The sequence below is a fragment of the Mustela erminea genome, chromosome 13 (genome assembly GCF_009829155.1).
Source record: "Mustela erminea isolate mMusErm1 chromosome 13, mMusErm1.Pri, whole genome shotgun sequence".
Taxonomy (NCBI): domain Eukaryota; kingdom Metazoa; phylum Chordata; class Mammalia; order Carnivora; family Mustelidae; genus Mustela; species Mustela erminea.
This window is the reverse complement of record NC_045626.1, coordinates 86,408,475-86,434,650: the sequence shown is the minus strand read 5'-3', so window position 1 is coordinate 86,434,650 and position 26,176 is coordinate 86,408,475. Positions and strand designations below refer to the sequence as shown.

Here is a 26,176-nt window from a genome sequence, read left to right as displayed (position 1 = left end):
GACACTGGCTTCTGTCTCCCCACTGCTGCCAGCTCATCCCCACCCAGGCCCGTGCAGGGGAAGGGGAACCAGTTTCGAGAACCATCGACCCCACGTGGAAAAGCTGGATTGATGGACGTAATAACTCTCCCCCCTGTCGGCAGTGGTGAGAACAAAACGGGCAGCACTTATAAGCCCCCGTCGGGTTTCACGGCAAGACAGAAGGCCGCTCTGGTGCTGTGTTTTTCACCTGTGTCCTCCCGGCCCCAGAGCGGCTGCTCCTGTGGTCACACCTCACACGGGTGCTTCTGGAAGCCGGCCTCCTCCTGAAGTGGCTGCGGCAGGCAATCCTGCCGTGAAGTCAGGCACCTTGGAGCAGGCGAGGTGGCAGGACTGAGTGAGGAAACACTCCTCGCTGTTTGTGCAAGGTGACCGGGGGCTGGTGGCCTGGCCCCCGTTCTCGAGGGGGTGACTGCGGGAGCAGCCCGGCCCTTTGCTGCTTCGATGAGCCTCCTCCCTCCTGGGTACCCACAGCCACATCCTTCGCGGCTAGTGGTCAGCCCGTCCTCCCCGCTCCGACGCGTGGGGCAGGTGTGCCTGCAGGAAGGTCGAGGCTGACCCGGGTTTGGTGACCTGTTAGAGCACACGCGGGCATTGACTGAGTGTGGCGGCCCCACCTGGGGGCCTATGCATGATGCTTCTCTCACATTATCTTATGTCCTCTTTGCAACACTCCCGTGAAGTCCGCACTGTTATTTGTCTCATTTCATAGACGTGGAAACACCGGGGTGAGGGGCCGTGCCCAGGTGTCACCACCTGGCTTTGGACTTCCCTTTGGAGGTCACAGTGCCCAGCAAGGGCCGGCGGGGGCGTTGGGGTCTCCGGGCAAGACAGAGGGCCCGCCCGGGCTTCAGTTCTACATCTGAGGAATGAGGAAGGACTCACCAGCCTCCCATGCCTCCCTCTGCCGTGAGGATAGAAGGGGCTGGGCTGGGACTCGGGTTTGGAGCCCCCGAGGTGGCCCCCACGCTCCTACCTCCCGCAGTCACAGTCCCCGCGCCGCTCCCTCGGCCACACTCATGTCCCGGCAGGACTGACCTACGCGGCCCGTGGATGATGGGGAAGGGACGGAGTGTGATGGCCAGGACGCCACGTGGTTTATGCCATTCTGTCTTGCGGGTCCCTCGCTCTGGGAAGCCAGCCGCTGTGTCACGAGGACTGGCCAGCGGCTCCCTGGAGAGGTCTGGAGACGTGGTGAAGAAGGGAGCCCCTTGCCCCAACCAGCACTAACTTCTGGGTCCTGCAAGTGAGCTCCCTCAGAAGGGGCCTGATGTCACTGCAGCCCTGCTCAGCGTCGTGGCCGTGACCCTATGGGGGTCAGAGCCCCCCAGCTGAGCCGCTCTCAGATTCTTGATGCACAGACACGGGATGAAACTAGACACGTTTATTGTTTCGAACGGCGACGTTTGGGGGTAATCTGTTACACTCCATAGCCTAACACCGAGTGGCACGAAGGCTGTTTCCCTTCTGTCGTTCCTCTGAGTCATCTGTGTTCATGGGGCAGATCTCGTTGTCTTCCCCCGTTTGTTGGCTCTCCATCATAACTGCAGGTCTCCATGGCTGGCAGCAAGGCCTTTACCCAGAGCGCGATGGGTTGTCCCATCCAGAACCGAAAGGTCATGTCTGCTTTGGCGGAGGGTGGAGACTGCCATCTTTAGCCTGAGCTCGAGGGCGGGGAGGGAGGCGATGGGGACCTGGGAGGCGGAAGGACATGCAGCCTGGCCCATGCAGCAGTAGCTCATCCTGGGGTTTCTCTGGTTTTGTTTACATCCATGTTTTTGATGAGGGTGAGGCAGGGATGTTCCAGAACTTCTCTGTGTGAGGATAGGAAGAAAATGTGTGTCTTCTCTTTCTCCTCAACGATCTTTGTCTTTCTTCACGACCACCTGAGCCTAGAGGGACTCCCCTTTTCCTGGGTTGGTCTGCAGAGAGCAAGCGCTGGGCCCGATCGGAGAAATGAGGGCAGCCTCTGGTCTTCACAGGACAGGGCTTGGGACCGGCAGTGAGGATGGACGAGGCTCCCTTAGGAAGCAGGCCAGGCACCGGAAGGCCAGGGCGAAGGCAGGGAAGGTGCAGACCAGGCCCGGGTGCAGTTGGTCTCCTTCACGGGAGCCAGACTGGCTGGCTGGTCAGAAGAACTGCCCCCACCTGGTGGCAGCGTGCACTTAACAGCCTCTGTCAGTGATGTCCCCACTGCAGACACAGAAAACACACACACACTGACCTTGCCTGCCAGTTTCAACACAGTACGTTTCAGACCCATGACCTGATGTCTAGTGCCCCCAGGGGTGGGGTCGGTGGGAGTGGAAACAGTGTGACTACCTCGGGCCTGTCCAAGTTTGCACAAAGGGGGCCTCGCTGTTCCCTGCATGGTGCCTCCCTGAAGTCCCGGTGACTGTCACATCTTGAAAGATTGTCCCTTACTTCTTAGTCTCCAGACTTTAGGTGGGACGAGGAGAGAGACCGCTGTGTTCAGCTTGCTTTGGTCTGCTCGGTCCTGCTGAGTCCGTATATGCCTTTAAGAAGCTCTTCTGCACACCTCTCATTGTCTAGTTAGTCCCCATCCATTCACTCAACAGAGCTTACTAAGGAGTGTAAAACTTTGTTTTGACGTGCAACAGACTTGCAGGAGAGGTACAGACACAAAGTAACAAAGCACACTGCAACGGCTCTCTACATTAGGCTCCTGAGCCAGGGATCAGGACATTCTCAGTGCCCGGATGCTCCCGCCACCTGTCCACCAGCCACCTTCCCTCCCAAAGTCATCAACAGTGATCGAGCTCCGCTCACATGCCGGGCATCGTGCTCAATAGTGTTGATTCAGTGGTGAACCCAATGACATCCCTTCTTATGATATACTGTTCCTAACAATAACAAAAACAAAAAGATACACTGTTTCTTGGAGCTCAGTGCCAGGAAGGGAAATTAAGGGACTAGAATAGAGAGAGAGAGGCTGAGGTGGTAGGGGTTTTAGATCGAATGATCAGAGAGGACCTTTAAACTTAGGAAACATGTCCTGTAATATCTGCGGAAGAGGGAATGACAGGTGCAAAGGCCCTGAGGTATTAAGTGTGCCTGGCAAGTTTGAGGAACAATGGGGAAGCGAGGGGGACTGGAACTGAAGGAGAGAGAGGAGGTGCTAGGGGATAGAGAATCAGGGGCCCCGTCTTGGGGGACTTGGAGGTCATGGCAGAGACTCTGGTCTTGGTTTATAAGTGCAAAGGGAGTCATTGGAGGGTTTGAGGCAGAAGAGTGACCTATTCTCTTTACACTTTCCCGTTCTCACTTTGGCTGCCCTGTGGAGCCTGGAGCAGCAGCGGGGAGACCAAATAGCAATTCAGTACTGCAGTCGCCTGGCCCAGCGGTCACTTGAGGTCTGCAGATAACACTTTCTTTTAGAAAGTGATGTAGGGATGGGGCACGTGGATGGCTCCGTCAGTTAAGCTCAGTCAGTTAATCTCAGCTCAGGTCTTATCTCAGGGTCGTGAGTTCAAGCTCTGCTTTGGGCTCCATGCCCAGGACCCCACTTAAAAAAAAAAAAAGAAAAGAGAGAGTGGTGTAGAGGGAAGTGACTGTCCCTTGAGAAGGAGCTGGAAACACCTCGCCCGTTAGCTGTGTGCAGGGCAGCCCCCGCCACGGTGTGGGGGGTGGCGGGGGGCAGGTCCCTCTGGAAGGGCGAGGGCCTTCAGGCGTCCTGTGGGTCCCTGAGCCGCCTGGAGGCGTGGAGATATCCCTTTCCTCTCGCTCCCCAGCCTGGGTCCGGAGGAAGTTTCTGCATACTCCGGTGCTGAGCAGCACAGCTGGCTGAGTAGAGCTAAGTATTCGGACCTTGGGCTTGACACTGAAGACCTTCGGGAGAAACCAGGCCGGTAACAGCCCTGCTGTGGGCTTCCCCCAGGGACCTGCCCTGAGAAATTGAGCGCCAGCTTCCAGGGACTCACGTGCGATCTGGATGTCAGAGCTGCGGAGGCTGGGGGAAGGGGGGATGGTTCTGCCGCTGTTTGCTTGAGGCTCCTCTCTGGGTCTCTTCTTCCCGCCTCTCCTTCCCCTCCCCCCCGCCTTCCCTGCTTCCTTTCTCGCCTCCTTCCTTCCATCCATTTCCAGAAACCTTTTCCTTCCCCAAACAGGAATTCTGTCCTCATTAAGCACTAACTCCCCATTCTCTCTGCCCCCACCGCCGTTCTACTTTCTGTCTCCACGAATCTGCCAATTCTAGGCATCTCCTATAAGCGGAATCATAAAGAGTTTGTCCTTTTGTGTCTGCCTACTTTCACTTAGCATAACGCTTTCAAGGTTCGCCCATGCTGTTGGGGGTGGCCTTTTTAGAAACAAGTGGGGTGTTAGCTCGGCATGCCTGCCCCTGTCCCAGGAACCGCAGAGGCACGATGGGGAAGAGCATCGTGGGTCCCAGATAAAGTGACTCGCGTGGCCACTATGCCCGAAGGCTGGGGCTCCTCGCCTCTTGGCTTCACCTGTCTGTGCCTTCCAGGTGGGCTCACCTTGCAGCCAAGGCCCTCGTCCCGCGTCTCGTCCTCCGTGGCGCCTATGACAACTTGAGGTGCACCTTCGCCCCTGGGCTCTGTGCTCAGGTGCGTTCCATCTCCGGCTCGTTTCTCTCCCGCCTACGGATGGGTCTTGTGCCCTGACTCTCAGGTCACATTTGACACGATTCAGCTGGCTTCCCACAGCCCTGCCTGCACCTGACCCCGGCCTGGCGGGCTGACTAGGGGAAGGAAGAGGAGGCGGCTTGGTTCTTAGACTATGGCTTTTTTATTTATTAAAAATTAATTAAGGGACTTTGATGTATCAGGACTTAAGAGGGGTTGACAGGTCACATGGTTTCTGAAAGCACTGGGCTGGTAATCCATTTAAAAAAACATTTTCTTCTTCTTCTTTTTAATTTAATGGAGGAAATCATTAGCTGGGAAATTGGTAGAACTGATTTATTCCTGTTTTGGGGAGGGGGAATGGAAGAGAAAATCTGCTCTAATTGCCGCTTGTTCTAGAAATATGTCAGCGGAATATTCCCATTGGCTGGGCCTGGCCTGGGTGAGGGCAGAACCTTGAGCTTTCTTCCCTTCCTTCAGATCCTACTCTGAGCAGGGCAGGGGGCCGCGTGGACCCGGGTGGGTGTCTGTGATGTCCGCAGTGACACATCTAAGAAGTCCCCACAGACCTGCCTTTGCCCTTGGGGCTAATCCTGCTGGGGACCCTGTTGCTTGCGAGCCCTCATTCCCAGGGACACAGGACTAGGACCCCCGTCTGGGAAAAAGGACTACGTGCTTCTTGGGCTCCATCCGGTTCCAAGGGGAGGCAACTGGGTTCACCCTAAAAATAACCAAACATGCAAACAGCTTCAACATGCAAATGTTTTTCATATCTGTGGGCCAAATAATTTAAAGGTACAGCTGTTTTTCCACTGCCCTGATCTGTTTGTTTTCCCCGAGTGGGGAGGAGCTCTGACGTGGTCTGGGGCTCTTCTGGGGTCACCGTCTTCCAGCACAGTGACCTGGCTAGACCTGGCTGAGGTCTAGTGGGCGCTGAGGCCTGGCCGTGGGTCCCAGCAGCTGCCCTCTCCCAGACACCTCCCGTGCTGGGGCAGACCAAGTGTCGCAAGGGGTGTGCACCGCTCCCTGCGCCGTCCGTCACCCCTTCGGGCTTGCCGGTGCGTGGAGGGGTCCTCCTGGCTTCCATCCTGGCCCAGGATGTGGGTAAATGAGTTCTCAGAGAGTACGAGGCTGTAAATAGGCAGGCAGGAGGCGGAGAAGGTGAAAGGCAAGGGACCGCCAAGATGGTGAGCCCCGGATGGACTCTAGGTCTCCCAGATGCCTGCCAGAGAGCTGCCCTGCTGGGTGCCGGCCCCCTAGTCCGGCCGCACGGGCGCCCCGGGTCCTTGCTCACCCCTGTCTGTCCCCACCACCGCCCATGGCGCTCGCCGCAGTGCACACTGCCAGAGCAAATCGTCACGTCTGCGGCAGGGCACTCTTTCTGTCCCTGTAATAATCCTCCTGTGGACGTGCTGTGTCCAGGGAAAAGGCCCATCGAGTGGGGGCGTCACCCCTAGGAAGGCTTGAGACTGCAGGGCAGGGGCGGGTGGGGGGGGGCCGCGCTCCCTGGGAGTTGGTCTGCAGGGTTGGGAGGGGCAGGCCCAGACTTGTGGGCGACCGCCCTCTACAAAGTCCCCGTGCTTGCACGCATTCCTTCAGTGCCTGCGCCGTGCAGGGTGCTCTTAGAGACGCTGGGGGGACAGCAGTGAGTACAACCAACCCCAGTGCCTGTCCTCACGCGGCCTCCATTCCAGGGCGAGAGACTGTCGTTTCTCTAGAAGCATGTGCTGCTGGACCATGCATGGGCTTGGAAGACGCACCGAGTGAACGAAGCCAGGCTCGCAGGAATAGATACCGTGCACGTCCGTGCATATGAGACGCCCCAAGGAGTCCGAGGCATTGGGTGCCTGGTGGGGGGGAGTGCGAAGTTGGTGGTAGAAGGGGGCAGAGCCTCCGTCCTGCCCGATGAAAGAGTTCTGGAAGTGGACGGTGGTGAAGGCCGCACGAGAGCTTAGGTGCGCTTCGTGCCATGGAACCGGACGCTTAAACGTGGTTAAGATGGGCGATTTGATGTTACATATTTCAACACAATTTTAAAAATGAAAATGAAAAGAAGAAAGAAAGGTAGGTAGTGTCTTCCATAAGGATTAAAGCTGTGAGGTAAGTGAGAAAGGCCGGGGCGGGTTGGGGTGAAGGCGGAGAATGGCCTTAGTGTGAAGGGGAGGCAGCTCTGGGCGAAGGGAGGGCCGCCGTTGCCGGACAGCGTGGGGCTTAGGTTCGAAGGGGATCCCTCTGGCCATTCTGGTCGGGGAGGCCGGGGGCTCTTGGGAAGTGAGAGATTTTGCTGGGGTGGGGACAGGCTGGGGCTTCCTGCCATCAGTTCATGAGCTCATACCAAGAGCTGTGGTTCTCTGTGGCAGATTTTTCTGGAGTCCTCCCTGTCGGTCCCCAGATGTCACTTCTCCCTTCCCAGTGTGGGCGGGTTGGAGCGGGTCAGGGGCAGGAGTGGGCCAGCTTGGCCAGACTCTGGCTCCTCCTCTTCAAGCTTTGAAGCTGCACAGCTCCTTGGCGCCGCACCGCCATCTCTGGGCCCCGGACCTGCCCCGGCGTGGGACCCCTCCCCTGCAGGACGTTCCGGAGTTGCTCTAAGGAGGCCGGTGCAGACCAGGCAGTGCTGGGGGCTGGGCTGGAGCCCCCAGCTCTTCCTGCCTTGCCCATCCTCCTCCAGCTGAGTCTGGGTGTCTGCTTCTGCGGAGTGAGGAGTCGGATGCGTTCTGGTCTGGATTCCAGTCCAGACTCTGTGCTGGCAGACGGAATCTTCGAAAGCTTCTGGATGCACGTGGGAGGGTCCCCCTGGGTGCCCAGCCCCACAGCCCAGCCTGGGACTGAGGACCTTCTGTGCATCCCCGCAGGGGTCCCTGCTGCCACTTTAGGGATGGGGGAGGGTCTGTTCCAATCCTGTAGCTCTGGCCCAGACATTCCAGGGATGACCTCAGGAGTTGCTGGGGGAAACGGCAGGAGATGGGGTTCTAGAATAGGGGTCTGGGGCCAGTAGGGACAGGAAGAGAGGTCAGTGGTTCGAAGATCCACGTCATTATGGAGCCCACCGAGCCCACTCCCCAGCTGGTGCCTGCTTTGTTCCCTGAGAGCCCAACCCCCTGCCCTCTGTCCTTTTAGAGGGGCCCGGAGGGCCGGGCTGCAGACGGAAGTCTGCTCTACCACCAGACGGTGTGGGGTAAGTGGTGAGAGGGAGGACTGAAGGAGCAGGGCTGTGAGCGGGGTGCTCGGCCTGGGCACATGTCCTGCCGTCCCGTCTCAGCAAGTCCTTGGGGCTGTCCAGGGAAGTCACCATGAGCTTCCAGCGACAACTCGATTTTCATTTTACGTTAAAGTGAGATAAAATCTAAAATTTCCTTTCCCGGTCACAGGAGCCCTACTCCAGGTGCTCACTAGCCACGCGTGGCTGGTGGTGGCCGCACCGGACAGTCTAGACGCAGAACGCTTCCATCGAGGAAAGTTCTTTGGGGCAGGGCCTGTCTCGTTTCTAGCATAACCCCACAATGGAGACTGTTGCCCCCATTTTATGGATGAAAAAGCTGAGGCTTAAAGCAGGGACTGACTTCCTGGTTGTGTAGCCCGTGGGCGCCAGAGAGTGCTCGAGCCCAGGGCCGGTGGGCCTCAGTGCGTGGGGGTGGGGCCGGTGTGCTCCCGTGTCCTGCTGCCCAGCTCGCTGGGGCCCACGGAGGTCGAGGCTCATCTTCGGGCCACACACAGGCCCTGGGACCCCGCCTCCTGGCTCTGTTACCTGGCGGGGCGTAGTCTTCAACAAAAAGGCATATCAGGGTTTCTTATGCAGTTTGGAGCCTCCTCAGCCTGATCCCTTCAGACCGAACCCCTCGGGAGGGGTTTCAGGAGGTGTTGCCGAGAAACTCTTCTTTAAAGTGAGAGGGCCCTAGCCAAAACCCAGCTGCCCCTCAGAGCACAAGTGCATCTGGCTCTTCCTCCAGCGGGACTGTGATGCAGCCTCCGACGGGGAGGAAGTGCGGACACCCGCAACGGCCTGGGTGAGCCTTGCCAACGTGTTTCTGTGAAAAAAGCCGGACACTAGAAGCCACATAGTGTGTGGTTCCCCTGACAGGAGACGTCCAGAAGAGGTAAATCTTAGAGTTGGAGAGTAGACTGGTGCGTGCCAGGGGCTAGGAAGAGGGGAAGGGAAAGCGAGAGGCCGTCTGGTTTTGGGGGCAATGAGAATGTTCTGGAACGGAAGAAGGTGGTTGCACGGTGAATGTGGCACAGGCCCCCGAGTCGTGTACTTCAGCGCGGTGGAAGTGGTCAGTTATGGGTTGTACGTGTTTTGCCGCACTGAGGAAGTGAGGCACAACGGCGGGATCTAGATGGCGCGCGTGTGGGTTTGCTGCGTAAAGGGTTTTGGACTTTCCCATATGTTTGAGCATCTTCATGATAAAAGGGGGAGGGGAAAAGGCGAGAACAAGACTGTGGAGGGAGGGGCGTCTGGCTGGCTCAGGGTCCCGAGTTCAAGCCCCGTGTTGGGCCTACTTCCATACGTAAATAAAAACTTTTAAAAATTAATAAATGCAAAAGATTGTAAAAGGAGAATGTTTGTAAGGCTGCGGCCTTCGGGCTGGACTCCCGTGTGGGCCGTCCTTGGGTCTGTCTGTGTTAGAGCTGCGAGCTGAGGTCTCTGTGACGGCTTCAGGCTGTGGAGAGCCTTCACCCCATTTGATCTCGGGGAGCAAGGAGAGGTGGGGTGTGGGGTGCTGTGCCTGCTATGGAGACGGGGTTCCCCGAGGTGGTGTGTTTCCCGGTGCCTGTGCCCCCTCACTGTTCCCAGCCATTTGGGTGTCCCAGGGCCTGGGGGTGTAGACTCGGAGTGGGGGGCTTATCCTGCTTTGTCATGAGGAATGTTGGCCCAGAGACATGGCTGGGCCTGCCCCGTCACGTGATCTCCATGAGGAGATTCAGAGACCCCAAGCCAGGCCTCCCGGCTCTCTCCGCAGCCCCATTTCTGTTGCTCCGAGTGTGACTGAGCCAGTGGCAAAGGCTGCCCTGGAGCTGGGCTCTGTATGGAACTAGTGGGGCCACAGAGGGCAGGCGGGAGCAGGTGTCCTACAGGGTCCGCCGCCCTGCCCCCCACCCCCGCCTTGCCCCTCCACATGGATGGCTCTGGGCAAAGGAGTCCTCTGCTGGGGACACACTTGTTCCTGATGGTGGGAGATGTGGCTGACACTCATGAGGCCTGTGACTGGGGGTCCGGCCACTCTAATTTTTAGAAATGGGGACGTGGGTGGAGGTCTCCAGTGCCTCCCCGGACACCAGGGTCCCAGGCTTTGCCCAGGCCGTCGGAGGGGCTCTGGTTCCAGCCCCTGTGGTTCCTGTGGTCTGGCCGGCAGCGCGACCTGAGATGAGGGCACAGCTCTGGGGGTGGGGGGGGGGGGTGAGGGAGCAAGGAGCCGGCTGAGGCCGTTTCTCCCACTGCCCACCCGTGCAGAGCGGCTCCTTGCCCCAGGGGGCCGCCGCCGTGGGCCCCGGCTTGGGCTGGGGGAGGCTGCGCGGGGAGAAGGTGGGGATTGGCTCTCCGCGGACGCCTTCCCTCCGGCATATGGCTCCTCCGCCCGCTGCAGGCTCTGCCAGCGGCTCCCCCTTCTCCATGGCAACTTAGCTCAGTGGTCCCAGTGGAGGAGAGAGAACCAATTCTCGCTCTTCCCTCCCCCTCTCCTCTCCCCACCTCTTCCTCCTGCGTCCCTGCCGGCCCCGGGCTCCTGCGTGTTGGCCGGCCGTCTGTCTGTCCGTCCCGGAACCTCCGCGCTCGGGGGCACCCCCCGGTCCAGGCCTGGGTTGCCAGCGGAGCTGCGAGCCGGGGGCGGCTCCCTGAGGCCGGCAGCATGGGGAGCCGGGCGGACCTCCGCAGACACGGGGGGCTGCGGGACGAGCCCCGGCCGGGGGCGCTCCGGCTCTCACACTCTGTCCCCCTCTTCCCCTTCCTTATGTTTTCTTCCTGAAAGGTAATTTTCTGCGAAAACTGTCACAGCCTTAGGAGGGGTTTATTAGCAAGGAAGGCTCATTCTGGTCACGTGGGCTGCTGGTTTTCTCTGAGTAGCTGGGATGGAGGGAGCTGGGGAGGGAGAGGCATGGCCTCCTCGCCGGCTGGGAGGGGGCTTGGCGGCACTGGGGGGCGTGGGGTCCCCTGGGCGGCTCTGAGCAGCCTGGCTGCTGGCCCCTGGCCCTTGGGCCCGCTGCTGTCTGTTACACTCCTGCTTTCCCGTGTCATTGCCACACAGCATGGACAGTCTGCTTTCCTGGACCTGGTCTGGCCGGGGGAAGGGATGTGGCGAAGCACACACGTGCACCCCACATGGGGCAGGGCTCCCAGTGGCCCTCGCGGGCGACGTGTCTCTGCCTGGCTCACTCTCACCTGGAAATGGAGCGTGGTGGGGGAATGTGCTGTCCCCGTAACCGAGGATCTCCGGGAGGATGGAGGAAGCGAGAAGCAGCTGCCGGCTGGTTCCTGGCAGCTCGGCCGTCTGTTTGGGACAGTCCCTCGGCAGAGTTTGGTTCAGACCGGACTTTAAGACCGCGGCCCAGTGGGTCGAATCCTATCTTGTCTTCCCCACTTCCGGCCGGCCGACCGTGGTGCTCGGGATGGCTTTCCTGGTGGGCGCTGAAGGCATTCCCACCGGAAAAGCTGTAGGCTTTCCTGGTGGGCGCTGTAGGTCCCGGGGCATTCTCCAGCTGTGCGCCCTGTTGGGGGGAGCGTGGGGGGTGGGCAGCTCCCCCCCAACCTCCTGCGCAGCAGCGGGGGGCGAGCCTCCCGTGGTCAGCTAGAACCTCTCTTATGTCGATGGAAAGTGAGGTGCAAAGGGGAGGGATTTAGCACCTCGTCCTTAGAAGCCCCGGGCTGAATGGTGTCTAAGAAGCCGTCTGTGATCTTTAAATAGAAAGCCAGCGAGCGCCAAGTGGCCCGTCTGACTCACAGGGAAGCTTCAAAGTTTGGTGCAGGTATGCGGGGAGACAGCTCAAGACTGAAGGGGGCGCCCGACGCCCCGGTGGGGGGGCGCCTGAAATGGCAGCTGTGTGCCCTGGAGTCAGGCTCCCGGGCTCTGGGGGATTATATATTGTTTCGGGGTCTTCTCTGACACATGCTCTAACAACAAATCAGACTCGAAAGGCGGCCCGAGACAGGGCTCCCCGTCTGGTTCTGGGGTCGGGCCTCTCCCAGCTACATTTGCACATCCCCCAAAGCCCTGTTTCTCCCAAGCTGCACTCCACTCTGAGTTCCGGGTGCTTCCCCTTGATAATCAGGCCGGTTCCTGTTGGGCTGGACGGGAAGAATGCTTCTGTGTCTGCAGACGTCTGTGCTGTCCTGCTTTCCCTTCGCTTTGAGCCTGGAGTCTGTCACGGAGACCCTCCTGGCATCTGGGTGCTGTGCAGGCTTCTTAATGACATTACCCGCGTCTGGACTCTCCTTGGTTTGCTGTAAATTCTGATAAGTTTACGAGTTGAGTGACGGTTGTGGGGGCGGTGTGCTGGTTTTGTTCGGTTTGCTTTTGGCTTGCTGGCTCAAGGCATTATCTGATGTGACCCGAAAGAGGTCTGCCCCATTGCGTGGCAGCAATCCGTGGATTGTGTGGCGGCAGTCCGCTCCCGTGTTTGCTGTCACCCTCCGTGGGAAGCTGGCCCGCGTGCTGCAGCTAGGGTGACTCTGCCCCCACCCTCTGCCCGGGGTCTTTCCTGTGCATCTGGGGTGGGGGGTTGCTTTGGTGATGATACACGTGTGTGTTCAGTCATCCCAGCAAGCCCTAAAGTCAGAAGGACGGCAGAGCGCGGCTGGCGTTGGAGGAGGGAAGCTGTGCTCCAGCAACCCGCCTGCTTTCATCCAAAGTGAATCCCGAGTGCTCCGTGCCAGCCCCCCCACCTCGGGGCCCCCAGCACCAGGAGCCAGCCTCCTCCCTTAGTGTAATTTCACGTCGCAGTGACTTACTTGAAAGCTTCTGTAAAGAGCTAGAGAGGGTGTGAGAGCAGGTTGGAGAGGTGGGGGCCCGGGCTGCCGATGGCTCCAGCCGGAGAAAGTGTGGAAAGCTCATTCCAGGAAAAGTGGAATAATCACCCGTTGGCTGGCGTTCAGGCGGTGAGTGACTCTCTCCTCTTTAACTCCACGGGAGCACTGGGATCCAGGGAAGGGCTCGGTAGGAAGCCCGGTGGTTCAGGCAGCTCTCACGAGGCTGTGGGAGAGAGATCTGTTTTACTTTTTCCCCCGAGCGCTGGTGTCCAGCACCCAGGCTGTCCCAGGCGGGACGGCAGCGCTGCCTCTGCGTCCGGGATTCTAGGACTCGGGACTGTGTCCGCCCGGGAAGCCGAGCCGATGCCCTGGCCCAGCCCCGGGGCCAGCCTGCAGAAAGTCTGCTGGTGGTGGCTGCTGCTCTTTGTGCCACACACACGGCTTTAGAAAGTGAGCAGGAGAAAAGAAGCTCACGAGTGTTCGTAATCCCAAGCTGTCTTGTGATGTCCCTCTCTCACACACGTGCGTGCACACACCCACACATGCGCGTGTGCAGTCACACGTGTGTTCACACCCTACACTCACACACACCCCTACTCTCTGCACACACATGCGGTCCCACATGCACACACACACTCCCACACACGCATGCACACCCGTACACACACTCACACACATGCACACTTGTGCACACAGATCCGTCGTCCCCTTCTGTCATCAGGGTGGCCCGGACCCCTGGGCATCCTGCTGTTGGCGGCATGATCTCCTGTGCACGGCCCCTGGTGTTGGTGAGGTGGTGCGGCTCCCCTCTCATACGCCGCTTTCCGGCCGGTGTCTCGTGTGTGAGACAGACCGTTCCCACCCCACTTTTCCCAGCGCCCCCTTTCCCATGCCCCCAGGGCTGTGCTGTCGGATGCAACACAGACAGTGGTGTGCTGGTGTGTGCAGGGAAAGCCCCCAGTTGCCGGCTTTGCATCCCGGGCCCCTGAGCGTCTCAGGCCAAAAGGAAGGAGGTTGTCAGACTGCCGGACGGCAGATGCGCGCACGCGCGCACGCGCCTCGGAGTATTCATGGTCAGGCTTGCTTGGCTTTGCATCCCGTGTTCTCCCCAGTTCTGGTTCATTTCTCAGAGCACAGTCTCGGCAGACTCTGCACCCTGCCCCCTTGCCGGCACACATCTCAACCAAGCTAACCATCTGCAGACGCGTTAGAGAAGTGTTTGGTGTGGTCCCATTCTACAGAGGAGCACACTGAGTCTCAGAGGGCTTGAGTAACCCGCCCGGGGAAGTCAGAGCATGAACTCAGATCTCAGATTCAAATTCATTCATTCACTGGGCGCTGTGCCACTGGGCTTTGGGAGGAGGAGTCCATCCGTCCCACTTGTCTGAGGAAGAACAGGGTCAAGTGGGGAGCAGGCTCTGAAGGAGGCCACAGCCCAGGGCCAGAGTGGAGACCCCCTCACTGCCTGCCTCCCAGCCCCCCACTCCTGCCTGAAACTTGGGAGCCAACACTGCCCCATCGGGAACCTCCGTCACCGGGTCTGGACCCGTTCTGCTTTCTTTTAAAAATGTTTCTGGCATCATCCCTTCGTGGGGAGGACAGTCTGCAGAGAGGGGTCTGTCTGCTTTATGCTGAGAGCTTGTGTGTGGTGGCTCAATGTAGTAGGAGGGGCACTGCACATCAGGAGACCGAGCCTCAGTTTCCCCCTCTTTCACATGCCTCAGCATAAAGGAAAGGCTACGAGGGTGCCTGGCAGGGGGGATTGTGATCAGGCCCCAGGACTTCGCAAAAGCACATACCCGGACGGTTCCAAACAGACTGTAGGCGCGTTGATTGTGTGCAGAGACACACAGAGAGAGGGCTCACAGGGTAATGCACTTGGATTAAACAGTTGTGCCGGTGAGAAAGTATATGAAAATTCTCACATTGTATTTGCAACTTCTCTGTAAGTTAAAAATCACATGAAAGAAAAAAAGGACTTAGGCAATTTGAGGGCTTTTCCCCAAAGATGGACAGAATCAGGACTTAACCGAGGAGGGTTCGTACCTCAGAGACCCTCACGAGAAGCCACATGGATAAGCCCAATGGCCGTGGGGAGAGGTGGCCACAGGGGTGAGATTTTTTAGGCCACGGCAGTCTCTCCAGAGGCAGTGGTCCTGGGTGCAAGGGCTTCCGAGGTCAGGTTCCTCCCTGGGCTCCCTGACAAGGCACCAGGCTGGGATGCCTTCCCCAGAACCACTGCCTGGTGGCCTGAGTCTTCTTCTGTAGGACCCAGCCTGCTGCCTGCCCCAGGCCCAGAGAATATTGTTTGTAACTCTTGATGGTTTCTTGCTGGGGTGCTGGTTTGTCCTGTGGTTGTGAATGCACCCATTAGGTCAGCCTTGTGCCTCCTGGCCACCTGGGCTCCTGAGAGCTCCTCCAGGTGAATGGCCACCCTCCAATCCTCAAGGCAGTCACGGGGAGGGAGCGCCAGACCTCCAGTCCTGTCCCTGTTCCTTGCAACTTCCCCTGCCTCCATTATCCCCCTGACAAAGCCCTGCTTGCTGGGAGTGAATGAACCAGGCATCTGACATGCTCTGTTCCGTTCCACCAAGCAGCAGCTGCCCAGCGTGTGCCTCAGTTTCCCTACCTTGTTGCCCTAGCTGGAGGCGCTGTCCTCCCCAGGTCCCTATCACTTCTCTGCAGGGAGCCCAGAGGGGAGCAGGGAGGACAGGAGGAGACACCCCGTAGGAGCGCTGGGGTGCTGGGCCACCTCTAGCCTGTCTCCCAGCCTCCAGTGCCCACCCAGCACTAGGGGAGAGCAGAGGGTAGAAGCGGGTCAGAAAACCCTGGAGAATTCCCTTGGCCTCTCCGAGCCTCGGTCCCTTGGTCTGTATAACAGAGTTCACGGCAGGTGCCCACTGGAGACCAGGAAGGACAAGAGGACGGCGTGTGGGGGGGGCACTCTTGTCTGCACCGGTGCCCTCGCTTGGCCTATCGCTCTGAGCCCTTGTGTAAGCACTATACAGCTTCCTAGGTGTGGGTACACATTATCGAGGCCTGTGGCTGTGACCGGGCTCCGTCAGGGCTGTGGCAGACTGCGCAGACAGGGACCCGGGGCACAGGCCACTCTAAGCTGCTCTTACCGCCTGGCTTCATTTGCCCGCTGGACCCCTGCTCACCTGCTTGGCTGAGGCCTTCCTGAGACTCTGGCCTCCCGGTATGGGCAGACCGGGAGGTAGGGGCAGACGTGGGGTGGCAGGAAAAGCAAGGCTCGTCGGCCACGAGCTGGAGGGTGAGTCCTGGCTCTGTGACCTCCAGAAGCTGCCAATCCTGGGAACCTTAGCTTCCCCCCATGCAGAACAGGGGTGCTGGGTGAGAACGTGAGACTGTGCTTGCCTGGCCTACAGGAGTAGGGTGACAGGGTGACCGTTTTATAGGGCTCTCCTCCAGTGCAGAACTTAAAAATGGATTGCTTTCAAACGGGCCACTCCGTATCAAAGCCCGTCCTCTTAGGATCAAGGCCAGGCCAGCTGCTGTTTCTCGTGCTCTCCAATGTTGGGCAGGCCAGGGCTGCTGGCAGCCAGGGGGACCTTCTGTCGGGAGGCGTGGTCACTGAGCTGCCCGGGGCCTGGAAGATGAAACCTGGGCTCTGCCAGTCCCCTGAGCACACATGGCTCATGGGATTGCTGATGGGGAAACCTCGGTTTCCCCATCAGCTGGGTGTGTCCCAGCCGGAGCTGCTTGTGGCTCTAGTGCCCACAAAGAGAGCCAGGGCCAGAACTGATGCTCAGATCACCGCCTAGCTGTCTGCCTTCCCAGGCAGGGGTTGGCACACACACTGGGCTTCTGGGTCAGGCAGGGCCGATGCGGAGACCAGCAGAGACACAGAGCTTTCCTGAGTGACCCAGCCATGCTGGGTGGCTCCTGGAGGCAGGATGGAATCAACCCTCCCCCATTCTCCCTCTGGCCCGTGCCCCACTGCTCCCCTTTTACAGCTGTGGGGGGGTCATGCTAGGGACATGGTGATGGCCCTTCTGAGCAGTGCTGGCCCTAATCCTGGCCTTCTCAGGCCCAGCTCTTACTCTACCATCCACCCAGGTCGGGCTGATGCGTAAGGGGGTGTGTGGGTGCCGGGCCCTTAGGAGGGTCCCCTCCAACCCCCTGCAACTACCCCAGGCCAGGCTGAAGAACCGGGTGGTCCCTGTGAGGTCCGAGTGGCAGCTTTGCCTACAGCTTGAGGAAGAGGCTCTGCCCTGTGCCTTGGAGCAGAACCTTCCATCTGACAGGCAGCCCCACTCTGTGACCGCTTGGAGGTCGTGGGAACCACGAGTGGCAGCCAGTGGGAGGGGCTCCTGTCTCGGCCTGGCAAGTGTCATGTTCATCTGAGCTGCCCTGCCCGGGCGCTCCAGGAGCCTGTTTGTGAAGAGAGGGCTCTTGGGGAACAACCATCGAGCACCTGCCAGTGGGGGAGGGGGTCCCCCAGGGCACAAGCCACTGCCACCATGAGCCTCAGGCCCTTGGAAATGGTCTAGCTCAAGCCTTCCCTGCCCCTGGGAAACAGACCTGCAAACACCAGGGTCCTCCCACAGCCCCAGAGGGTATGACCAGGGTAGGACTTATGCCCCCAAGAGCGGTGGACTGTGCTGGGGGGCAGGCAGGAAGCTGGCCGAGCCTCTGGGCTCCGCCTACCTGTCTCAGTGCAGCAGACAGGCCCGCCCCTGGGCCCTGTCTGGCTTTCCTGTCCCCCTGTAGCATCTCCTGGCTGGCCTTGCTGCCCGGGGCTGCCCACTCCTCTCTAGTCGGTGGAAACGTGGGGGCCGTGTTACTGCTGGTGTGCAGGGCTCATGCTGGGACGCGGCTTCGCAGTTCCCAAAGCGTGTTGCCTCCAGGTTTATTCTTGAGGCTCACCGTGGCCTTGTGAAATGGTCAAGGCAGGGGACCAGAGTCTTTTCTATGGAGGGACAGAGAGGCGGAGGGAACTACCCAAGGTCAGCCAGCTGCTCTGGGGCAGAATTTGGACTCCATGTCATTTACCTAACAAATATTGGCTGGGCACCTGCTTTGGTCAAGAACTGCTCTGACCAGGCCCCGGGAAGGCCACTGTGAGCGAGACATGGCCTGAGCTTGAAGGCAGAGCAGGCAGGGACATTGAAGTCTCAGAAGGGCCAAGCGGAGAGTCAGCACCAGGAGCCTGGGCAGCCAATGAGCCCTCAGGGATCCCTTACCTGGAAGAAGGGCTCTTTGAGCCTGAATCAGAGGGCTCAGTCATCTGACTGCAGACCCAGAGGGACACCTGGAACCTAGGCCATGTGTTCTCACCTCCGGTAGGCTTCCTGATGTCACTGGGGAACGTGCGTTGAATGCAGGGTCCTGATCTTCTCCTCCAGAGGTTCTGATTCTCGGGGGGAGGGCTGGCCGTCTGCGTTTTGAACAAGCTCCCTCAGTGTTTCTAAAGCAGCTCATCCCTGTCTGTGATCTGAGAAATGCTGGGCTGGGCTTCTCAGAGCCCCTCGAGCTGGGATGGTCCTAACTTGTCCCTAGGCACAGTAGCAGCCACAGAGCTGCTGGCCTGCTGGGGCTTTCTAGATGCTGAATTGTCAGGGAAGCCTTGGCTGGCTTCTTACTGCAGTGCGAGGTTCCTCCAGGATAGAGACCAGTAGGAGATGCTGAGCCAAGATCAGGGTTGGGGTGGGGCACTTCTAGTCAGAGAAACCTGCAGTCCCTGGATTGGGGCCTCACCTGGGGTGAGGGGTGCTTCTGGCTGCTTGCTTAGGACTGGTGCCCCTAGGGGCCTAGAAAAGGCTGTCCAGGTGCAGCAGGGAAAACAGAGAGGCCGGTTGGCTGCATGTCCAGTGGCCGCTTCCCCTGAGTGTCTGTATTGTGGATGCAGAAGGGCTACTCACTGGCCCTCAAGTACCCTTAGCTAGTTGGCTGCAGACCTGGTGGCAGCACAGTCACAGGCTTACTCCATCCTGCCTGAGTGCTGGTGTGGCCTCCCCAGCAGGACATCATGGGTTCTTCTCCTGCACATGTGCAGAGCAGGCGGGAACTGGCTAACATCTGTGCAGTCGGCTTGGGCAGTGTCCTGCTTCCCAATGCCAGAGATCCCGTGTCCCGTCCCCTGGGGCTGCCAGCACACCAGACTGCAGGCTGGGCTGAGAGCAACTGAACTTGATCATCTCATACTTCTGGAGGTCAGAAAGCTGAACTCCAGGTGTCTGCAGGCCCGTGTGCCCTCCAAAGGCTCTAGGGGTGAATCCTCCCTTCTTCCAGCTTCTGGTGGCCCCTGGTGTCCCTTGCCTTTTGACTGCATCACTCTGATTCTGCCTTGGTGCACCCATGGCCAGCCCCTCTGTCTCTCTTCCTCTTCTCCAGGGACCCCTGTCATTGGATTGGGGGCTCACCTTAAATCCGAGATGATCTCATCTCAAGATCCTTAACTAATCATACCTGCAAAGACCCTGCTTCCTTCTAAGGTCACAGTCTGAGATTCCAGGTGGACAGGAATTTTCACTCAGCAGGCAGACTGTCACCAGGTAAAGGCACATCTGTTGCACTGGCCAGGGAAGCAGCGGGCTGGCAGCTGATCCCAGAAACTAGATCTAGGGCTTCTAACAGTCTCTGGCTCTGTGGTCAGCTAAGGCAGCTTTGCCTCTGTTAGGGGACTCAGAGAGTCCAGAACAGGGGAGGTGGTGGCCGAGGGGTGTGCCATTTGGACACTTATTTTAAGGTGTCCTGGAGAAGAAAAGCAGAATGTAGACCTGAAGAGCCAACCAGGACCCTAGGCTGAGTGCCCAGGAGGCCAACTGCACAGCATAGGGACTTCCTGGCAGGACCTTGTAGGCAGTGAACAGCCTGTCCTGGGAGGTGGTCTAGCAGCCCTCCAGGGTGGGCATTGCCAAGAGCAGCCCTATCCCCGAGAGCTCTGAGCCTGTGCTTGTCTTGGGGATGGATGGCCCCATCCAAAAGCTCAGGGACCTCCCCAAGGGCAGCCAAGGTGATGTGGCAGAGCCAGCCCCAGACCCCCAGACCCTCTCTCTGGCTGGCTGGTGGGTTTGCAGGGTGGGGGCAAAGGGTACCCCCCCAGGACCCAGGCCATCAGGCCCCTCCTGCTGTCCCCATAGAGCCCTCCACCTCTGCAGCTGGGTCGCCCCTCCCCTTGCTCTGTCTTCTGGCTCAGCATCCTGCTGGCCTCCCCCAGAGTGTCTGTCCGTGGGAGCTACCTGGCTTACACCCAGGGGCTTTAAAGTTTTGTTTTGTTTGTAAGTTTCACATAACATAAATTAACCCTTTTATTTTTATATATTTTTTAAGATTTTATTTATTTATTTGGCAGAGAGAGAGAGAATGAGAACAGGAATGCGAGCAGGGGGAGAGGGTGAGGGAAAGCAGGCTTTCTGCCAAGCAGGGAGCCTGATGAGGGGATCCATCCCCGGACCCTGAGATCATGTCCTGAGGCAAAGGTAGACGCTTAACGACTAAGCCACCCAGGCGCCCAAAATTCACTCTTAAAGTGAGCAATTCAGTAACATTTAGTACATTCACGAGGGTGAGCAAGTAGCACCTCTGTGTAGTTCCAGAACATTTTCATCACCCTGAAAGGAGACCCTGTACCCAACTCTAGAGTTCCCGCCACAACTGCGGTAAAATACGTGTAACAGAGTTTACCACCCTAACTACCTGTACGTGTCCAGTTAAGTGGCCTCAGGCACGTTCCCCTTGGGCAGCCGTCCCCACCGGCATCTCTGCTTCTTGTTGCTGTCTCCACACTGACGCTCGTCCCCGTGAAACACTGACCCCTCCCTCCCCCAGCCCCTGGCGCCCTGGCCCGCTTTCTGTCCCTGTGAGCGTGCCTCGCGTATGTGCGTGGCGTCCCGCGCACCTGTCGCTCCCGACTGGGTACTGTCACTCAGCACAGTGGCTTCCGTGCTCGTCCACGGCGCAGCAGGAAGCAGAGGCTCCTTCCCTGTGCACGAGGAGTAACGTTCGGCCCTCGGAGGGACCACGTTCGCGTACTGGTTCATCTGTCAGCACACGCTTGGCTCGCTTCCGCCTTCTGGCTATTGTGACTCCAACCTTGGGACTTTTAGAGAGTCGAGTGAGAACAAGTGCAGGGCCAGGGGTCAGACTGGGCTCGTCATATCTCCAGTACACATACCCCACCCCCTTAACCCGTAATCAGCTCGGGCCCCAGGGGAAGATTCCAGAATGCCCCCCCACCCCCCCCCACACCTGTGTATTCCTCTCCGAGCCACACGCCTTTGCTGCCCATCAGCTCCCATTTTTTTCCTCCCGAAAGACCGGGCCACAGCATGCTGCAAACCTCAGCCCTCACTGGAGGCTGCTGGCCTCCTGAAATTCTGACTTTCCAGGTGACCTTGGGCATGTCTGTCCTCTGAGCCCTTGTCTCTCATCTGCAGGTGATCTGAGACAAGGGACTCACATGGTGACTTGGGTCAGCTACTCACGAGGTGCTGCCAGATGACTGTTCCCGTCCTTGGTCCTCCTGTCTCTACGGCCAGCCCTGTCCCCTGGTGTACCCCATCCACAGGTGTTTGCTGAGCACCTGTTGTGGGCAGAACGGGGGGCATGGGGGGCTGCCCAGCAGAGGTGGCTTTAAGCAGCCCAGAGGGGTGACCGGACATGTCAGGGAGGAGGGCAGGTGTCACCCTTCGTATACACATCCAGGGTCGCAGCGTTGTCTCATTTAATCCCACCTACCCCTGACACGTGGGCGATTGGGTAAACTGAGGCCTGAAGGGGTCGAACGACTTACTTGAAGACGACGCTTGAATTGGAACTTAGGTCTGTCTGGTTCCGGAACTGGTCTCTCCCACTGCACCTTGCGGCTTCCAGCTTGCCTCGTTTGCTTCCTGCCGCCGTCCCCGGCCCCAGGGTGGGAGGACTTTGCCTGCCTCCACCGTCCTCCACCTCCCCCGGTCCTGCTGTTCCTCTCGGGGCTGTTCAGCGCCTCCTCACTTCCCACCCTGTTGACACGGGCTGTTGCTGGGTTGGTTTTGTTTTTGACCTAGTCAGCCTGGCAGGGAAGTGGCGGGCTGTGTGCAGAGCTTCCCGAAATAGCCCCAGGCTCCCTGCCAGTGATAGAAGAGCCAGACTGTGTGCGGTCTTGGGCCAGTAGAGGCTGACTCCGTTTCCTGCACCCAGCCGCCCCGCCTTCTTCTTGGGCTCCCCTGCCTCGTGCCTCCCCTAGCCCAGGTCACTGAAGGCCACTTCCCACACCTGTGCCCCATTAAGAGGTTTTTGGCCCCAGAGTGCCCGGAGGTCAGGTGTGGTTGGGATAGCCTGGGGCCTAGGATCAGGGACTCTCATTTCCTCCCCATGACTGACTTGCCTGATGACCTTGACCAAGTCCCGGGTACTCCCTTGGCTTTAGTCCTCCCTTTGGAGGTGGGGGGGAGGCACATCTGTACACCCACCCTGGCCTTAACATGGGGGTGAGTGAGAGAGTGGGGGCAGGGCGCCCAAACAGGCAGTGGGAAGGTTCGTAATAACGATCTCAGTGAGTCACTTCTGAGCCCAACTGTTTGGAGCGTGAGGACACAGTTCAAAGGGAAGCGTTCCGTTAGCAGGTGGTTCCAAGACGGTGCCGCGCCACAGCAATCACGGCACCCGGGACCCTGTCTTGAGTGTTGGGTGCTGGGCATTTTATGTTTCACTGTCCCTTAGTCTGTTCCCCCTCAACTGAGCGTACATGGCACCAGACCTGGTTTTATAAGCATGAGAACTAAGCGTCAGAGGGATGCCTTGGGGACACAGTCGGTTGAGTGTACAACTCATGGTTTTGGCTCAGGTCGTGATCGAAGGGTCGTGAGATCGAGCCCTTCGTCAGGGTCTGGGCTCAGTGGGGAGTCTGCCTGAGGTTCTCTCTCTCCTTCTCTCTCTCTGCCCCCACTTCTAAAAATAAACAAGTCTTTAAAATGAAAAAAACAAAACAAAACAAACCTGAGAGGCAGAGTAACTTGCTAAGAGCAGGTAAATGGGGAGCTGTGATAAGAGCCCTGTTCCAGCTTCAGAACCCATGTTCCATCCGATGTCATGCCCCCTCTTTCAGGGTAAACTTGTCCCTGCTCTAGGCTCTTCTCTCCTGACCCTGAGCCCTGTCCTTTGGAGATCCCCTCGGCAGCCAGAGCAGCCAGAAGGTTCTGTGTATATTTATATGGAAAACCTGATGCAGGGCAGAAATCCACAAGGGACTTACCTCAAAAGAGAGCCCTGGGGACATGGGGGCATCTCTGGGACTGAAAAGCTGCCCAGTTAGAGCAGCTCTTTTTATACTGGACATTGAGGCAACAGAAGAGTCACCAAGCATTTTGCAATCATGCACCATCATGCACCAAGCCCTTGCGGGCACCTGCATGTGCCCTCCAAAACCTGGGGAGGCCCCATTATTTAGACTTGGCAGGTGAAGAAATGCAGCTCAGTGAGGAGGTCTGGCCACCCCTCTGAGGCCGCCGGCTCCCATGGCAGGACCAGGACTAGACCCCAGTCTGTCTGGTGCTCTCGCTGCCCCTGCCGAATCCAGAGAATAGGAAGCCTGTGGCTCCTCCCCCTTGCCCCTTCCTCCTCTGGTCCAGGTGCAGGTCTGGACACACATGTGGCTCAGCAGCGTGGGCAGGGATTGGCCCGAGCAGGTGTCCGCGGCTGCCCAGGGCTGGGTTCCATCCCCAGAATAGGGCTCCCGGCCCTGTTTGCTGGTGCGATTGTATTTACACACATTTCTCTGTGTGTTTATGTGTGAGCGCAAAGCTGTCTTTGGTTTGTGACTAATCCTGCGCTGCGTGCCCCCGGGTCAGGGCCTGGCAAGTTTGGGGGGGCAGGGTGTCTATGATGCGCATCGTCTGGACTGCATCGGCTGTGGGATGAACCAGGCCCGACACACAGTTGTTTCCTGGGGAAGAGACGCCGAAATGCAGAGCCATAATTCCCTAGCCTCGATTCCAGAATCCCGCAAGCTCAGAAAACCAATGCTTTTTCATAACTCATTTGGCAGCAAAATCCCGCCCGAACGGAGGTGAGGCTATTTATAGTCCAAGTGAGGCTATTTATAACCTCGGCGCAGTCTACGTCCACGAAGTCCCCGGCAGAAATGTCAGTGTATCTGATTATCGGGTCCCGCTGAGCGAAGCAGCGTCACCCATCGAAATGCGGGGAGCCCTGAATTCTGAACTACATCAGGCCCCGAGGGTAACCCCTCTCCTTTTAGCCTTCCGCAGATAGCCTCTGCTCCCAGGCGCTTCCCCTGGGATTCCTGGAGCTGAGGGAGGGTGTCGCCCCAAGTGCCTGCAAGAGCCCCGCAGCCCCCAGCCCCGCAGCCCCCGCCGCCGGCCGCATCCAGCAGCTCGGTGCTCCTGGTACCGCCGTGACGGACGGATTACATCTTCAACTGCCAGGCACAGCGTGGCGCGCCCTCCACACTGACGTCTGACTCCCTTGCTGGAGGTATTGCCCCCTCTCTTCACGGAGGAGCCCAGGGAGGCTCAGTTCTAAGTGTCATGTCTAAGGACAGAGGTGAGGAGGGCAGGTGCGGGGCCTCCGTCTTGTCCTTCCACCCGGCTGCCTCTCTGGGAGGGAGTCTAGGCACGAACAGCAACATGTCTCCCTGGATTTGCAGCCAAAGCATGTTGAAATGGGGAGGGAGGAAGCAGATGGGGACCCAGGTGCCCGTGCAGGGTGGGTAGGCAGATGCGAGTCAGGCCCCTCCTTTGGTAGGGAGGAGGGAGGGGGAGAAGCGGGAGCCCCTCTGCTGCTGCAGGGCCTCCCACGGACCACCCCCGCCCACCTTCCGCTGTAACTCCTGCTTCTCAGACAGTCCCCTTTGTAAGAGCACCTGTGCCGCCTCCCCACCTTGTCTGTTGCCGACAGCTGGCCACCGATGGCGCTGGGTCTGCTGCCACCCCTGGGTCTTGTCTGCAGTGCTCACAGAAACCCCGGGCACTCAGAGAGGGGGGTCACTTTGCCTAAATCCCTTCTGCCCACTGTTCTTGGGACCACCTCCCCAACAACTTTCAGGGGCTCCCTTGTATCTGGTCTTTGGCGGGCTCTGAAGTCCCAAGGGGCCTGGCTCCCCGGCACGCAAGCTATTTCCCGCTCGTCTCCTGTCAGTCATCCTGTGATGACCCAGGGCCCCCTTGCCACCTGCCGCGGAGTCCTGCCTCAGAGTCTTTGCTCCGCCTCTCAGCCACCGGAGTGCCTCCCCAGCTCCCACGGGAGGCACCCCTGCCTGCAGGGCCATGCTGCCGTGAGAGAGCACTGCTGATGGTCACAGGGCCCCACGAGGGCTGCAGTTTCCACATCGACAGTGAACAGGCCTTATTAGGGCAGGGGCCTGGCGTGGTCCATACCTCTGTGTGAGCCCTGCCAGTAGGGGCTTTCTTGCTGGCCCTTTCTGGGTCAGAACGTTTCCCAGAGCTGCCATGGGCTTAAAAAAGACAGCTGGGGCTCACTGTAGAGACCTTTGGCTGGAGAGGGCCAGGACTCTCCGCTCCAATTCCGGCTCTGCCCTCAGTCCCCGGAGGGAGGGGAGGGATGGATGGGTCCCTGGGTGCGCAGATGGACACGTGGATGCACGTGTGGACAGACGGATGCGTGGGTGTTGCATGGTCTCAGGCATGCATGTGTGTACGCGTGGGTGCGTGGGCGGACAGAGGTGCTGGTGGATAGGTGCATGGATGGATAGATCAGTTCCATCGGTCCTGGCCTTCATTTCCCATCTGTTCGATGCTAACGTTGGGTTACAAGTTCTCCTTCAGTTTCTGGGTTCTGCAGTTCAGTCTGCATCAGCCTAGCACCCTTAAGAACCCTGTTCTACCCCGGGCACCTCTAAAGAACTCCATACCTATGCCCGCGGACTCTGGAACCCTTTCTCAGCTGTGCTTTCTGCTTGCCCTGGGCGTTCCCTGGGCCTCGCAGCCCTAGCCTTCAACCTCTGCCCGTTGTGTGCTGTCTGGACACTGTGTCCACACAGCTCTCCAGCTGCAGGTGCGGCCGGGCTTTCCCCGACCTCTGGTTTTGACAGAGCCATTTGTTTATCTGCGGGAGGGCTGGGTGTCTGTTCGGAAGGAGCCCCCGAGGGACCGGTGGTTGGAAATGTGCTCCTTGTGGAAGGGAAGAGCGCCCCCTGAAGTTGGGCAGCCTTGTGGTGGCAGCAGGCCCTGGGGTCCACAGCAGACACATGGCCCCGTCCCTCCAAGAGCTTGCAGCTTTGTGGGGTAACAGTGTGCACAGTAACACACCCCCTCCGTGCGCAGAGAGCCTGGCGGACAGGAGGGCAGCTGTGGCCAAGGAGGCTGTGGGCCAGGGACCGCTTTATCAACAAGGCAGATGTGGTTGGGGCTCGGCTCCCTAAGCAGGGTGTCCCTGCGGAGGTGGGGACCCAGATAGTGGCAGCAAGCACAGGCACCGAGACTGGCCAGGGAGCTCGACGCACACAGTCGCCCGCCCTTCAGTTCCTGCAGGAGCTTCAGCCTCTGGATAAGGAGCCTGGGGGTTCTTTGGTGCATAAAGTTGAATTCTTGAAGTCTTTAAGCAGAAAAGGGACCAGTCAGTTCTCCTTTCTTACAATCTGTAAAGA

General features: G+C 58.9%; 1 protein-coding gene and 1 long non-coding RNA gene across 8 annotated transcripts in view; one reads left to right on the top strand and one right to left on the bottom strand.

The window, feature by feature from the left end:
- Nucleotides 1–26,176, top strand: part of PITPNM2 (phosphatidylinositol transfer protein membrane associated 2) — a 121,283-nt gene that overhangs the window by 36,704 nt on the left and 58,403 nt on the right. The gene's annotated exons all lie outside the window — the stretch shown is intronic.
- Nucleotides 20,055–21,756, bottom strand: LOC116572024. The gene is made up of 3 exons (XR_004278090.1): nt 21,362–21,756; nt 21,029–21,151; nt 20,055–20,668 (listed from the first exon to the last, which is right to left on the bottom strand). It is a non-coding gene; the product is annotated as an uncharacterized LOC116572024 (long non-coding RNA).